The sequence below is a fragment of the Pinus tabuliformis genome, chromosome Q (assembly GCF_031772625.1).
Source record: "Pinus tabuliformis cultivar Carrire ecotype Pingquan chromosome Q, CPIR1, whole genome shotgun sequence".
Taxonomy (NCBI): Eukaryota; Viridiplantae; Streptophyta; class Pinopsida; order Pinales; family Pinaceae; genus Pinus; species Pinus tabuliformis.
Window position 1 is genome coordinate 738,486,250 of NC_142296.1, and position 7,431 is coordinate 738,493,680.

The window sequence follows — 7,431 nt, forward strand, 5'->3', positions numbered from 1 at the left end:
TCTTCCTCACCATCTATTAAATAGAACAACATTGGAAGAGGAACCACATGCACACACTCCATGTGTCTCATGCAACTTTCTTTTGATTTCTTTCTTTTTGATAGTTTCCTTTTCTTGTTTTATTTCCTTCTTTTTGATAGTTTCCTTATTCTTATCTAGAGCTTTAGTATGGTTATTACTATTTTATTTATTTTCTTTGTAAATATTTTTAATCTTATTTATTATCTAATCATTTATGATTTATTATTTTTTATTATTATTAAGTGATTTATTTATTATTATTTATAATTTATTTATTATTTATTATTTAATTTACTTCATGTTGCCAACACCCTCTGCTGAACTAGTATAACCAGCAGGCATCGAAAGTCCCCAACACCCCGGGAAATCTCAAGGAATCTCTGTCCTTTTTCCCACTTTCGGCACCAAGCTAAGCCTGACCCGGTCTGTATCCTAGTCCAAGGCTGGCCCCAAGGCTCGCGACTGACTCAGACCTCATCTACCCCAAGGCAGGCATCCGGTCTGGTACTCAATGACCCCAGGCATCTCGCAAGGCTGGCCCACTCCCTCCACAACTACTAAGGCGCACAGCCCCAGGCATTGAAGTCCTTTACATCCCTTCCGGACTTCGGCATCCCAATCCAATAACAGGCACCTAGCCTAGAACATCAGGCACTTGGCCTCCTCAAGATGATCCCATAGCTCTTCAAGAGCTATCCATCAAGAGCTATACACAAGACAAAGGAACCACTGGCATATGTAGTGTTGATTGAGTTTGTCCCCAACCCATATGATGTTACTTATTCTCCCTCGTGCGTATGGGCTCACACGAGATAATCAGTTAAACTGGCCCTCTCGGCCCATTTGTGGAGTCCTGTCAATCATCACACCTCAACATGCAACCAATGCATTAGCTATAACATCATAGTATCATAGAAAATAATACACATGCCAAGTCTTGCATGTCATCATGAGAACATTCATCATTATGAATAATAACGAACTGCATGCTTATGCATGTCATAAATTTGTATGAAACTATCACATGCTTCACCTCATGAAATACCATCATAAGTTATGACATCAACATATTTACATCAAAGACATATCATGACTTCACATAATAAATGAACCACATGTCACTAAACCTCATATTATAGCATCATAATTCCTATGCCACGTTATGCATATCATATCATCATGAGTATTCAACATTAAATACTTATCATCACGTAGTAAATGAATATGTCAATATACCTAGACATAACATCATAATGCCTATGCATATCATCATCATCATAAGTATACATCATCACTATTGTAACAACTATATAAATATGAATCACATGAGCATGATCACCCTCATACCATCATATCATGAAACATCGTTAACCTGAGAAACATTTCAATACTTATCAAATATAGAATAATATTCTATAAGCATTATTATCATGATTCATCAATTTCATTTACTTGTACAAACATTGAATACCAAGTATGAACTAACATTATTCTTAATCTCTCATCACTTATTCTTCCTTCCCCAATGAAATTCATTGCTAATATGTTACCATTTGTATAATCATTTAAATCATCAATATCAAGTTAAAATTCCATGATCACTATACATATTTTTCTTATCCAAATAGCACACATACAAGAGGTCATCCTTATTTAAGTCTTATTTTATGCTTAATCTACCTGCATGAGGGCTTGTTGCCCCCTCATGATTTATTCATTAGTTGCATAATTTTCATTGTTCATCCTAAAAAGATTTGCTTTTCTCATCAAGTTTCCACTTGATCTCTATTATCATAGATTCACCCATGTTCAAGTTGGAATAGGGATTCTTCCACTTTAATTTTCACTCATTAAATATTCAGTTTAGACTTTGAATGATTGGAACCACTACCATCATTATCATCTATGAATGATTTGGTATGCCCATTGTATTTTGGCAATAACTTCTTTCAATACTAATGACGTGCACTAGTAAGTTGTTTTGTATGAGGTAACAATATATGATCAATCCACTCGTGAGTGAAATTTATTCAATTGCACCCTTTATTAGTTGAATCTCACTTCTTTTGCCAATTTATATGTAATCCTTATCAAATTCTCATTATAGAATTTCCAACATATTTCCAACAATATTTCTTCCTACACTTCATGCTCAATGTTTTCTCATTAGTCTACATCATGTATTTCTTTTTCAAAAAGTTAAACAATTATCTAGTTTATCATTTGTCATTTCTCACCGATTACAAGTGCTTAGAACTTCCTATAATGACACTTCTCTAGGCCATCACTTTGACCCTTACCAATCATGTTGACCAATCCACTCCGTGTCTACTAGCTTCAAAGATAGAAATATTATTAAATTGGCCTTGTTTTCTCACCTTTAGTCATACTAGTTTATTTTCCTCCTCTCTCTGAAATGTATAAAATTGTTACACTAGGAAATATTGTTACTATCACATAACTTATCTTCTCAAATTGATGAATTTTATTATGGATTCACTTCTTTAATTCAATGTTATCATACCCTTCAGGCCCTTGACAATGACCCTTTTTATTATTCAACTGCGTTAGTTGATCATTAATGTTGCTTCCACTTCTTAAGGTTGTTGTCTATATATTTTTCCATCACCTTATTCTAATAATAGGTTTGTTGTTCTCCCAAGGCTAGTATCTTGTTATCTTAGGTTTATATTTATTAGTTCCCTGAAATTACACCACTATTTTCTCACACCTTCGCCAAATAGCTAGTGTCTCTTTAATTTACATATTAACTAAACTAGTTTTGCATGTATGCCACTTCATATTTAATGGTCTCTTTTACAAGTTCATTCCAAGCTTTTAATTTTACATTATCAAGTAGATAAGATGCATATTGATTTCTTTGTGGACTCATCAATACCACCATAATTTTATTATCATCTTTGTGAAAATAGGTGTGTTGCAAGGAGCATATAAAGAGGTGTCATCCTCATATGAAATTTCTTAATGTTATGAATTGCTTGTTATATCTTCTTTACCTAACCACAAAATTTCCTTCAGGCTATAGTTTATGAAATATAAAAAGATATCAAAAGAATTGATTCCACTTTTGATTAATGCATGGAAAAGGAGATGCAACCATAACTATAAACATGCAGAAAATTGGACAAGAAAAATAATCTTCACTAAGTGAAGATTCACATTAATTTCAAAGGCCACCTAATAGCCAACATAATTCTATGTTAAAACATGACTACAAGGAAAAAGGGGAAAAACATTCTAATAGAAATAAAATTAAAACAGGGTCAATATTTCAAAATAATTATACCATGAATATTTTCTTACAATTAATCACCAAAATAAAAGAGGAAAAGAGTAGACAGGTTATTACCCATTACTATTTCATGTTCTATAATTTTCCATTTTCATATCTAAATTCCCTTTTAATATAATGAAATGTCGCTTATATAAATTCATTAATAACTTCTATTACTTTAATAGATTATACAATTTACATACAAATACTAAACATACAACTGTAACATTTCACCAATTTCATTTTTCGTAATCCATAATCATCCTTCATGATTAAATTGATTTTGAAAATATCAATGTAAAGTCTATCTCCATATAAAATTTATTTTGACTTCTATGATATTGACTATTTGTATATTGTATATTTAAATTTCAACACTGAAATATGTGGAATTTAAGAAAAACCAATGTCACCATCATTGTAAATCATTATAAAAATGGATATTTTCAAAAATGATATTTTGAATTTTAGTTATACTTCAAACTTTTTAATACAAACCTTTATACTATACATATACATATAAACGTATAAGGATAATTCTTAATATTTCTCCATTTTCACTTCAGAATGCTAAATGCAAATTTCATTTTCCAATTTATTTATTTCTCTTAAATTGTATTAAGTTTCATAATCGTTAGCTATTATAATTTAGTTGAGATTACGGATTTTCATTATATTGTATAAAGATAGAAAAGTTTTGCAATCCTGATGAGGAAAATATTTTTCCAGATTTTGAAGAACAGGCCAACTATGATCATGTTGCTGAGAATTCTTGCTGAAAATTCTACTTTAGTCTAGAAGAACTTTTTGGTACCCTATTTTTTAAGACAAAAGACTATGGTTTGATGTTTCTTTTAGGATGGATGGGAATAGAAAAGATGACATAGTTTTGAGCTCCTGTAATGAAGAAAAATAAAATCATTTCCAGCTCAGATTTAAACGATTAGCTGCCAGTTTTAGATTCAAATTTTGAAGAGTATCCTTGTAGGCCTGGGTTTCAAGAGGAAACCAGAGGAGAGAATTTCCAGCCTTAGTCATGGAAATAACAACACATAATTAAAGAATTACACTTTTGGGTAATTCAGTCCAAACAAAACCGAATGGGAGGATAGCAGAAAACGGAGGCTGGCAGGTTGATTTGACAAAGGAACTCAGTCAGCTAGCTAGTCTGCCAACATAATCTTGACTTTTCTGAAAAATGCTTTCCTAATTCATTCGGTTTTGCTATTGATGAACTAGTTAAAAGTGTTTTCATTCCAAGAGATGATGTCAACAATGTGTTCAGAGTCTCATTCAAAATCAATGGATTGTTGTTTTAGAGGCACATTTTAATACCTTCTATGACTGGAATCAACTCAGCCTGGCTATTTACTTTCATGCCATTATTCTGTAGAAACACTACCTTCATTAGGCCATTCTAACTGCTGATATGAAACAAAAGCTCTGCTATAAGGAACAATATTTGCATCTATTGAAAGTAATTTTAACCTTAAAAACACTGGCTGGAATTTATGTAATATGTTAAATAAAACTACCACTAACAAAACAAAAATTTCATACGGTCCTCCTCAGAACATTTTGACAATCTTGAAAAAAAATCTGGAATTGTTTCTCCTTGGCAATTTCTTTACTCATGACAGATTCACTGAATTTCATCTTCTTGTCCCATAATTGGTTCACAAAAAGAAACCTCATACACAGTGAAATATATATATAGCTCAAACTTAATGTATTAGCCCTTGGCTATGATATAATTTTATTTCCCATAACCTCAAGGTAAATAAACTAGTTTTAATGATAAAATAGAAAATTAAAAGAATTATTATTATTATTATTTATTTATTTATTTTTTATGTATAAAGTGCACTAGTTATGGTCACTATTTCCCAATTTGAACTGGGTGGCCAAGTGAACTGTGCGGCGGAGTTAATCGTGCTCAAAGCTGAAAGGGAATGCATCATGCGCCGGGTAGATATATGTAACACTCAAATACAACTGAATGTAATAGATATATGTAGGGATTTTGTTTTATAGTGTAGACAGCTCAGGTATATGTTCTGTTAAGAGTCATTTAACTGTACGTTTAAGAGTGAAAATAAGGCAGTTAGTCATTGTATAGGATGGAGTCTTACTTGCAGAAATAAACGGGTGGAATCTTCTCTTCCTCCCTTAAAATTTCCCTACTACAAGACTCGAAGTTCTTTAGTATGTACAGAGAAATTATAGCAATAGTTGGGAATCTGCTCGTTCTAGCTTAAAATTCTCCACCGCAAGAATTGGAGTTATAACCTGTCCAGCGTTAATTTTCTCATTCTTCAGGGATAAAAGCTAGTATCAATCTGCTCGTCTTCACTTAAAATTTATCCATTATTTGGTAATAAAAGCATGCTATGTCAGATTCCCGGGCAAGATGTTGAGGGGCGATGTAGTATGTACCTACAGAGTAGCAGCACCCGCAATCACCTCGTCTAAGCCAAAAATTTCTCCATTATTCAAAAATAAAAGCGACTATCTTGGAGAATTAAAGTTATAATTCTCATTTGCTTGTTTTAGCTTTAAATTTCTCCATTGTTTAGAAAAAGACTCCAATATTCCAGATTTAAGTTATAATATGTTCGACTTAGCTTAAAAATTTCAATTTTTTTCAGAAATAAAAGTTACAATGTTCTAAAATTCGAATCATAATCTCCTTGCCTTAGCTTAACTTTTCTCCATTATTAAGTAATAAAAGTTACAATCTTCAGGAATATTTCTTTTAAAAGTAAATTATTAAAATTCCAATTGCATTCTAAGTTATATTCGGGGGCAAGATGATTTGGAGGCGGGCTAGTATATGCAGAGAAATTATAGTAACACTTGCAATCTGCTCGTCCACGCTGAAAATATATGTATTGTTCAGGTGAAATGGATACAATATTCAGGAATTAAAGATGTAATCTGATCGTCCTAGCTTTAAATTTGAATTTCTCCATTATTCACCCAAAAAGCTAAGAAATAAAGTCATACTTTGTTTGACCCAGGTTAAAATCTCTCAATTGTTCGTAAATAAAAGCTACAATTGTTAGGAATTGAAATCATAATCTTCTCGTCTTAGCTTAAAGTTTTTCCATTCTTTGGGAACAAAAAGCAGCAGTCATAAGCTTAAAATTCCTCGACTAAATCATTAATTATACCGTGCGTGTTGTCTTGGATCCTCTGACAAGTATTTGGGGGAGCTTTAGTGTGTAGTTATTCAGAAATTAGAGAAACAGTTGTAATTTGCTTGTGGAAGATTAAAATTTCTCCATTATTTAGAAATAAAAGATACAACTTTCAGGAATTTAAGTTATAATCTGTTCGTCCTAAATTTAAAATTCTCCATTATTCAGGGAAAAAGCTACAATCTGCGGCAATTCAAGTTATAATCTTTTCGTCCTAGGTTAGAAATTGTCCATTTTTTCATAAATGAAAGCTACGATTTCCAGAAGTTAAAGTCACAATCGCGTCTCTAATTTTCTTCATTGTTCGGAAATAAAGTTACACATCTCAAGATTTATATCTTATTCAGAATAAATATTACTCTGTGTAGATCCAAGCTTAAAATTTGCTCATTATTGATACATAAAAGTTATCATATGCTAACCTTGGCTTAAAAATTTCTCCAGTTTTCATAAATAAACGTTACAATTTGCGCTTTCTAGCTTGAAATTTCTCCATTGTTGGGAAGTGGAATTGATTGGATCTGAGTTAAAGATTTTGCAAAACCAGCTATATTAAATTAAATCCATATTTAAATCCGTTAAGTCTCAAAAGAAGATATTTTCCAGGGCAGCAAACTTGTCTAGAATACAGTTTATGAGCTTATGCATCTTCATGGAAGGAAGTGCTGCTATTCACAGTATTTACGATATCAATCATTTGTATTTACTGTCATGAAACGGAAACATTCAGTTACAATTTATATGTCAATCTAGAGTTTTAAAAATCAGTTCAATTGATTGAGTCAGTTATCCAAAACAACATGAGCATGTATTTCCATGTAGAAGCTCTGGTCTCCACTGAATAATGGACAAAATAGAAGTAGCAGGAACGCACATAAAATAGAAGTAACAGGAAGTTACATACTTCTAGGGGAT